The sequence below is a fragment of the Humulus lupulus genome, chromosome X, assembly GCF_963169125.1.
Source record: "Humulus lupulus chromosome X, drHumLupu1.1, whole genome shotgun sequence".
In the NCBI taxonomy this organism is placed as follows: Eukaryota; Viridiplantae; Streptophyta; class Magnoliopsida; order Rosales; family Cannabaceae; genus Humulus; species Humulus lupulus.
Window position 1 is genome coordinate 254865372 of NC_084802.1, and position 8674 is coordinate 254874045.

General features: G+C 34.8%; 1 long non-coding RNA gene across 1 annotated transcript; it reads right to left on the reverse strand.

Moving 5' to 3' along the window:
* Positions 1-356: 356 nt before the first annotated feature.
* On the reverse strand, positions 357-826 carry LOC133807040 (uncharacterized). Its single transcript, XR_009879130.1, has 3 exons — positions 663-826; positions 481-585; positions 357-396 (listed from the first exon to the last, which is right to left on the reverse strand). It is a non-coding gene; the product is annotated as an uncharacterized LOC133807040 (long non-coding RNA).
* Positions 827-8674: the final 7848 nt, after the last annotated feature.

Sequence of the window (8674 nt, forward strand, 5' to 3'; positions counted from 1 at the left end):
TGTAAGTATATCTCATTAAAAGTCTAAGTTAACAAAAGTGAGTGGACCTATGTAGTACTCATCAAATCCATGATGCATTGTTCCCATTCTTCACATACTTCATTGATCTCATCCTTTGTGTAAGAGTTCTTCCCGCCACACTAAAACAACATTCATTGCATGAGTTGAATTAATATACTTAATATTAAGGTAAAGCTAGAACTTTAATAATGAATATTTTCACTTACGTTACTAGTTAGCCATCGCATTGAAAACTCATTTGTCACGAAATCTTTCATCATCCTCATAACATAGAATCCACATTGTACTGATTGTAATGGTTGACGAGGGCACTTAACGGTTCTCCACACGACATCCTTAGTTTTCTCATTATTTGTGCGTAAATGTTGAAAGACACTAAGCAATAAAAACATAAACATTTAGATGTCGTTAATTTTTAAATGAATTTAAGAGTATGTAGTTAATTGGTTAGATTCTTACCGAGAAATGAGAGATTTGATTTCATCTGGTGGAAAATTGTGAAGAGAATCCAGGAAATAGCACAATTGGTGATCAAAATCAATTATTATAAGCATCCAATGCTTTCTAACAAAAGCACAAAAACAAATCATTATTAATATTATATATATTCACTAACAAGATACTAAAAGTAAAAAAATAACCCCTTATGATATGGCAACAACCACATCTGACCCGAATTTGAATCAATCATATGCTTTGATACCCATTCAACTCGTTCTTCTTCAGTGGATCCAACATTTGATAACCAAATTGGCTCAACAAAACGAAAAAAGTGACTGATCTCTCTTTTCACTAATTGGAAGTATAAAATTCTACATAAAAAAATATATATATCTTTGTTAAATTTATAAAATACGTCATCTAAAAACTTATGATTATTTTAAAAATATTTGATACCTGATATATAACGATACACATGATGCTCCAATCTCTTCCATTAAGCCAACGTGGACTATATCTTCTCGTGAGATGTATAAATCATTTTCATGGCCTAATATCTCGAAATCCATTGGAACTTTGACCATGAAACTTGGCTCCACATACTTCACGGTAGTTAATAGACACTTATTAAATCGAGGAACCCCACTAGGAATCTTGAAGAGTATTGGGGCACTAGCTTTTCTTGACACTACTTCATTTTGACTAGGAAGTCTTTGGGAAGGATGAGACTTCTCTTGTGTCATTGGGGCATTAGGTATTGGTGAACTATTCATTTTTTGCTTCTTTGACTTCTTAGGTAGCTTCAACATGAAAGTAACACATGTTAGTCATGAAAAATAATTTAATCACAAAATATAGTTGTTTCTCAATATCTTACCAAATCTGAATCGTAAGGAATGATCATATGAGATGGCCACTCAACATAGTGGCCAACAGCTTGACGTACTAAAGAAATCTCATCCCCAATAGGAAACATAAGTTTAGCATCTTCATTGCAACACTCATCCACTTGCACACGATAGTTACCCTTTCTTAAGTCAACACAATGAATTTTTCCGCTCGTTGCCATTATTCGTCCAATAGCAACAGTATCACCATTTTCTGCCAATAATCTAGACTTCTGATTAACCTACAAGTTCAAGATGAGGACAAAATAATATTTATGTTATAATAGATATTTTCTTCAATAATAATATGAATAGGTGAAGAATAAAATACCTTTGAAAAAACTAAAGACTCATTTACCACCTCCATTGGCGTAGGGGTCACACTTGTTGGTGAAACTATCGTAGGCAAACTCACTTCACTTCCTTTTAATGATGAAATTTGGTTTGCTAATTCTGTAAACTTTGTCAAAAACAACTCTCGTTCTTGTTCTCGTTCTTCTCTTTCCCGTCTTCGTTCTACTTCAACTTGTTCAGCTTGACTACGTAGTCTTTGCTCAAAGGATTACTCTAACTTTTTAAAGTCATCTAAGTATTTTTGAGTTTGGTGTTGTTGAAATTGAAATTGATATTGTTGAAGTCCACTAAAACTTCCTGCTGGCTTCAAAAAGTAGTCTCTTTGTGTAACGCCACGACTTTGGCCTCTTACTCTACTAGGATGCTCCTTTTTTCCTAACACTTGTGTCAATATATCGTTTGTCCCAATTTCTACAAGTGTTCCCTCATTTCTCTTATCTAGAAGGTCATCCTGCAATATTTAATTTCATAAATTTACTAATGAAATATAATGAAGGATAAAAAAAAATCCAAGTTAGTTTACAACATACAATGGCATCTCCTATAAGCTTGTCACACTCATTTACATAATTTCCTGATGCATCTTTCCTTGCCTCCTTCCAAAGTATAGATCGATCTATTGGCTCATCTGTGCCGAATTTAGTTTGCTACAACAAAATAAAACTCAATTAGTTATTTATTAAACCATTACAAAAGACGTTCAAAGAAGCAGCAATTGGAGGAAGAGCAAAGGAAGGAGAATATGGATAAACTGAGGAAGGATATGGAGAAGTCCAACGGTGAAACTGTGGTTTTAAGCACTGGTTTGAAAAACAAAGAAGAGACCAGTAAAGTCATGATGGATGAAGAAAATGAAGAAGTAGATGAGGATTTTGAGTTATTTTCTGAAGATGAGGATGCTATAGATGAGGATGAAGATGAAGAGTTTTCTCGGTTCTCATTTTAGTGGTGATGCTTCATCCCTCGAGGGTAGTATAATTTGTTTGGAGAAAAACTGTGTATAAGACTTGTTTGGAACAAAACTGTGTATAGAACTAACTTAAAGATCTGAGGGTATAGAAGATAATGGTGCTCACTGTTTTGTAAAAAAAACAAAAAAAAAACGTAATTCCGAACCTATTTTGCGGTGATTTTTCTCATAGATTCTGAGTACGAAACTCATGTGGAATGGTTTGGTTGGGTCCATAGCATTGTGGACTAAAGTGGAGAGAAGATGGAACCACAAGAAACAAGCCACAATAGGTCGGTACAAATTCATGAAATTCCTTCGTAGTTTACGGTACCGATTGTTTTTCATTTATGTTCTTAAGCATGGGAGTGAATTTGTGGGCTGTTTTGTATGGATTTAATTAGTGTTGGGGGACTAAAAACATACATTAAGGGGTTGGGATAATTTAATATATGTGGACATAAGATTTGAGATGGTTTGGTGGTGATTAAAAATTGAGAATGGTGGCGGTCACGGATGGAGGCCGATGGTGGGGAGGGTGGTGGTTGTGGTGGCCGAATGGTGGTTATGGTGGTTAGAAGTTAAACATGGCTGCCTATAATATACATGCATATATATATATAATTAGTATCACTCAACGTAAAATCGAGTGCTAAATAATCTGTGTAGAGTAGATATAGAGTGGTAAATAGGCAAGCATAGTGAATCATGAAATAAGTTCCCTTGAAATATATAAATATATATATATATGTAATATAAATATGGGGTGATTGAGGAAGAGGCTAACTGTAACGACCCAAATTCGCTATTAAGGCTTGAGGGCCTTGAATAGTGTGCCTGGAGGGCTTAATGGGATTTTGTGTGTGACTTTAATGAGTTAAATGCATGATTATGATTTAATGCATGTTATATGACTATTTGACTATTTGAGATGGATGACTATGTGCATTAGTATGCATGTAGACTTGATTATCTTAGAAAGAGCATAATTGTAATTTGGCCATTTTGGGCATGACTGTGTTGATATCTGTGATCTGTGACTCGAGACGATCCTAGAATGAGCGGGTTAGCAGAAAAGTCAAAGCGGGAATTTATACCCAGCTTGGGGTTAAGCCTGGGGAGTTTAAATGGGAATTTGGAAAATATATTGAGGTTAATCTTGATGATGAGGGATATATATATTCGGTGATTAATCAGGTATTGCGTAGAAAGCGGGAAATTATTAGAGACACTCGAGGAATTAGTGGGAATTGGGTAAAATGTCTAAAATGGCCCTACATGGACAAAAAGGTTTAGAATTAATAGGGAGGGCATTTTGGTCTTTAGGCTTTTTAGAGATAAGTTAAATGAAGCTTTATATTTAGTGGGATTGGTAGAATAGAGTGGTAAGGCTCAGAAAAGAAAGAAAGAAGGAAGAAAAAGAAAAGAGAGAAAACAGTGTGGGTTTGCTTCAAGGGTACGGTTTGTGGTTCTCCCACCTTTTCCCTTCATTTTTCTTGGAGTTAAGGTCAGTGGGGAGCTAGGATAGGCTGAGCATCAAGGATCCTAAGCTAGACTTGAAGATTGGCAAGGGATTAGCAAGAACACATCAAACATTGAGGTAAGTTTTAGAAATTTCAGTTTTAGGGTTTGACTGGTTTGAGCTGTGTATTTAAGCTAAATAGATGGGGATTTTTGGGGAAATCAGGCCAAGGTTGTGAAGGAGCAAGCTAAGGAGGTCTAGGGTTCAACTCAAGGTCGAATTTCCATCCACGGTATGATTTCTAAGTCTTTAACTTTGATGTTTGACTGAATTTCTGGGTTTAAGGTTCATTATGGTAGATCTTGAGTTTTGGGTTGCTTAGGCTTGGGTTATGAGTTCTTGGGATGCTTGGGATGAGTGTGAGGTGTTGATAAGTTGTTTTTGGGTTTGGGAAAGATTTGGACAAGCTTGGGGTTGAAATGGTTGAAAGAAATCGCAAAAAACGATTTTTGGTGTTGCCAGTCTGCAACTAGCGCTACAGCGCTAGTCTTTGGGCGCTGTAGCGCTAGGCCTTGTTTCTGGGGATGTGTGGTTCTGCTTGTAGCGCTACAGCGCCCTCTTAAGAGCGCTGTAGCACTGCACTATTCACAGAAAGGGGTTTTTGGGCTTTTGTTGAGGGATTTTGACCTAGGGTTCGGGGCTCGATTCCACCACCTTGTTTTGTGGATCTAGGACTTCTCGGGGTCTCGGGATTGGCCCCGAGGCTAGGTTTTGGACTTGAGGTTTGGTAATGACTTTGACTTATGGATTTTGTTTAGGTGAGCGCTAGGGCTCGAGTAGGATCGTGCTCGAGGAGTCAGGTGATCAAAGCTATCGAATTGAAAGATAAGAAAACCGTAACACCCGAGAACAGGGCATGGGCCCACAGTGTTATTGCAGGGCATGGCCCTAGATTGTATTATGTGCGAATGTATAACCTTAAATGAATTATTATATGTTTGAATGATTATTTCGAAATGTACTATATGTGTGATTATAATGAAATGAACGGCTAAGGCCGAGAGCGGCGAAGGCCGAGAACGGCCTTGGGGTCGGAAGTAACACTTAGCACATGGAGTGCTTATAGCCAGGGTGGGACCCAATGGATACATGAGTTATCCTTACGGTAAGGACCGAGACCCCAGGCTTTGGTAAGGCCTCTGGGGCGGCATGGCCGTGCTTGTTCAGTCTGATGGTTTTCCTATTTATCAGTGGATTATATGTCAGCTATGTTCTATGCATATGTTATATACTGTATGAGTTTTCTTGCTGGGCTTCGGCTCACGGGTGCTCTGTGTGGCAGGTAAAAGCAAAGACTCAGTCAACCGGCCATGAGTATGGAGAGCGTGGGGGCGGCGCGTACATGTCCGGCCTGCCCGACTGCTTTGGTTGGGGGCATTTTGTATATGGCTGTATTAACTTATTCTTTTGATAGTTAACCAGGTGTAAATCTATTTTTGAGTTGTAAATATTTTGTAAACCTTATTTTGGGATCCTAGATGTTTGACACTTAATGTTTTCAATGAAACTAATCATTTTCAAAGACTACAGCCTTAATTTCTAATCAAGTCACACTTTCGGTTTTAGAAACCTCGTAGAGTCAGTTAAATGCACAATTTCCGTTTTAAACTCACTTAGTAACGGCTCTAAGGTAGTAGGGCGTTACACTAACCTGACTAAAGATTGTGGAGAATGACAATGGAGGCGGCCGAACGGAGCTGAGGTGAAGGTCCCTATTGTGACCGGAGTTGAGGAAGGAGAGGGTTGGGTTGCTGGCGGAATGAAGAAGAAAGAAATACGCGGGGTGGACGGTGATGAAGAAGAATAGTACGCGGGATACTTCAAATTTATTTGTGTTTTTATTTTCAATGCCCTAATTTTAACATGGTAAGTCGGTCCATTAGCGACTGACCTATGATGCAACATGATAAGTCTGTTCTAGAACTGATATATGATGTAAAAATTAAACATATATGTAATACTAATAAGTATATATATTTTTTAATACTTATTTCACACCCAAATAAATTATATATATATATGTATTGTTTAAATAAATTAATATATTTTAAAATTCCAATAATCTAAAAAAAATAGAGCATCTTTAATAATATATATTTATAATTACATGGTAGGTCTGTTCTCACACAACCGACCTACCATGTCACATGAGAGTCATTTCCCTCACAACCGACTCACCATGTTATTTAAAAAAATTATTAAAAAGATACTCTCAATTGTTTTATAAGTTTTTTATTTTAAATTACAAATACTATTAAATAAAAATATTTTCTAATTTATAAAAATTAAATTAAAATTTATAATTATTAATAATTTATTTATTTATGTTTAAAAAATTATAATATATATAATATTAATAAGTATATTTTTTAATACTAATTTTATACCCAGATAAATTATGTATATGTATTGTTTAAATAAATTAATATATTTTCAAATTTCAATAATATAAAACAAATTAGAGTATCTTTAATAATGTAGTTTTATAATAACGTTGTAGGTTGGTTCTACACAACCGATCTACCATGTCACATGAGAAGTCATTTCCCACACAACTAACCTACCATGTTATCTAAAAAGTTATTAAAGAGATACTCTACATTATTTTATAATTTTTTTTTAATTTAAATTATAAATACTATTAAATTAAAATATTTTCTTGTTTATAAAAATTAAATAAATTTTTTTAGTTATAGATAATTTATTAATTTATTTATCTTTCAAAAATTATAATATATGTAATATTAATAGTATATATTTTTTATACTTATTTCATACCCAAATAAATTATATATATGTATTGTTTAAATAAATTAATATATTTTATAATTTCAATAATATAAAACAAATTAGAGTATCTTTAATAATGTATTTTTATAATGACATGGTAGGTCGGTTCTACACAACCGACCTACCATGTCACATGAGAAGTCATTTCCCACACAACCGACCTACCATGTCATCTAAAAAATTATTAAAGAGATACTCTAAATTATTTTATAAAATTTTTGTATTTTAAATTATAAATACTATTAAATTAAAATACTTTCTTGTTTATAAAAAATTAAATTAATTTGTTTTAATTACAAATAATTTATTAATTTATTTATATTTCAAAAATTATAATCTATGTAATATTAATAAGTATATTTTTTTATATATAGATATATATATATATATATATATATTATAGCTTATTACATATAGATATATATATATATTTATAGTTTAAATAAATTAATATATTTTAAAATTCTTATAATGAGACATGATAAGTCGGTTCACATAGTTGCGACCTACCATGTCAGCAATGTAGGACATGGTAGGTCGGTCCACACATAACTGACCTACCATGACAACATGGTAGGTTAGTTTTGCATGAACTGACCTATTATGTCTAATATAAGCATGGGAGGTCGGTTCACACAGAACCGACCTACCATGTCCACATAGTAGGTCGGTTCTCGCGCAACCGACCTCCCATGCTTACCTTGGACATACATGATAGGTCGGTTCTGTGTAAACCGAGTTATGAACATGTGTTAAGTCGGTTTAAGGAGAACCGACCTCTCATGTCCGATGGCTGATGTCCAAATTGTAGTAGTGACCTGCGCAAGTATTATCAATAAACAGTCCTTTTTAAAGGACTGGCTTGTATTAATTTTTACTTTTTACAAGTTTTGAAAAAGGGTTAGCCATGTTATATGGCTAATCACTTATAAGTGTAAGATCTTTTTAAGATCACTTGTAAAGACATGTTTAGTCCATTTTAATACGAGAATTATAAGCGACTTGCGCAGCCAGCCATTCTTGCGAACATTTGTAAATTTTTTACAAGTATTTGTTCATTACGTGTCTTGTTTTGCGGTATTATAAGTGTTGCATTTCCTACTGAGCAATAATGTCCGTACAGGTCATGGTCAAGGAAAGTGACCAACGACCTAAAGCTCGTCAGTCACTTGGGGGGCATATAAGGTACATCGATAGCAAAGCATACCAAAGAGGTATGTAAACACATGAACAAAATAAGTGAAAGCATGCTACGGTACTTAGAGTATTTTTCAAAATTTATATTTTGTTAAGTCAAGCCAAAGTACTATGCTAAGTTCGGTCATGCGAACAGATGTTATAATAAGCAAAAATGTTATAATATCAAATAGAATTCTTTTACACCGCAAGCAGTACTGCTTGGATGTAATTGTTCAAAGTAAAAGGAAAATATGCTGCCCATGCAACAAAATTAAAAATACAATTTAGTCTTTACATCACGACCCATGGGTCGTGTAATTAATGAAAAATAAAAAGAATAAAAACTTCAAGGAGCATTAGGAGCAGGAGGATTTTGTTCAGCACTCAGGTCGACTACGTCCCTGACAGCTTCTCCTCCCTCCGCTCCAGCCGCTGGCTGAATGCTTGGGGAAGCAGGAACTCTAGCTCTCTCTTCAGCAGCCAACCGAGCAGTACATCAGGCTAGTTCGGCATTCCTAGCATCTTCTGGGA